We start from the raw sequence: 923 nt of genomic DNA, 5'->3' as shown, positions 1-923 counted from the left end.
AACGCTTGCTGGGATTTCCGCTGGTAGCAAAGTAAAACAGGAAGATAGAGAAAACACGGAAGCGTATTGTATTCACATGAAAAATAAAAAATTGGGGGGCTGTTTTTTAAGTATTTTTTTCCCCCAACTCTCCGTTTCTCTGAGTAATTTATTTTGGAGGTCTTTTTTCCCCCTTTTTTTGGAGTAATTTTTGGGGTTTTTTTTGGAATATTTTTTTCCCCTAACTTTGTTTTTCTGAGTAATAGGGAATGGGACGTACTACGTCACTGTTTGGCTAGGCCGCCATGCTGGCAATATGCTTCCGGCAGGCTCAACGGGGATTGTAACGTGTGGTAGTGCTAACCTAATTCCTTCGGTGTATTAGAAAGAAAATATGGGTGTGCATTGTTGTGTTACCGGGTGCAACAGTGTCTCCTGCGACAAAAAAAAAAAGGGCGAGGAAAACTGGACTCACTTCTCACCGTTTTTCTGCATGGAGGACCAAATATCAGATCACGAAGGCACGACGGATGGCTGGGTTGCAGCGGTTCGTCGGAAAAGCATTTCTTTTGATCATATTTCTGCTGGAATGAGAGCGTGTTCCCGTCATCTCTACTCTTGTAAGTTGAACGATTTATCCGTTTTGGTTTCAATACGTTTTTTTATTTTATTTTTTTACCGTTGTGTAAATCTGCCTCGGTAGCAATGCTAACCTACTCCTCCTTCTCACCTACCTGTTGTGTTACTAGGTAAACCTGCTGACAAGACATCCCGATTGGTCACCATCTCTCTTCTTGGATTATTTGACAAAGAAAATTTGTTCAATTGAGTGGTTCCATTTGTCTTGTGTCGGAATCAAACAAGCCCCTGCAGCAGACGTCGTCTGGGTCTGCCTTTCTTGCTGATAAACTGCGGGCTTTTAACTTGTGAAAATGCAAGAACTT

The sequence above is a fragment of the Corythoichthys intestinalis genome, chromosome 18 (genome assembly GCF_030265065.1).
Source record: "Corythoichthys intestinalis isolate RoL2023-P3 chromosome 18, ASM3026506v1, whole genome shotgun sequence".
In the NCBI taxonomy this organism is placed as follows: Eukaryota; Metazoa; Chordata; class Actinopteri; order Syngnathiformes; family Syngnathidae; genus Corythoichthys; species Corythoichthys intestinalis.
Note: the sequence above shows the minus strand (reverse complement) of the source record.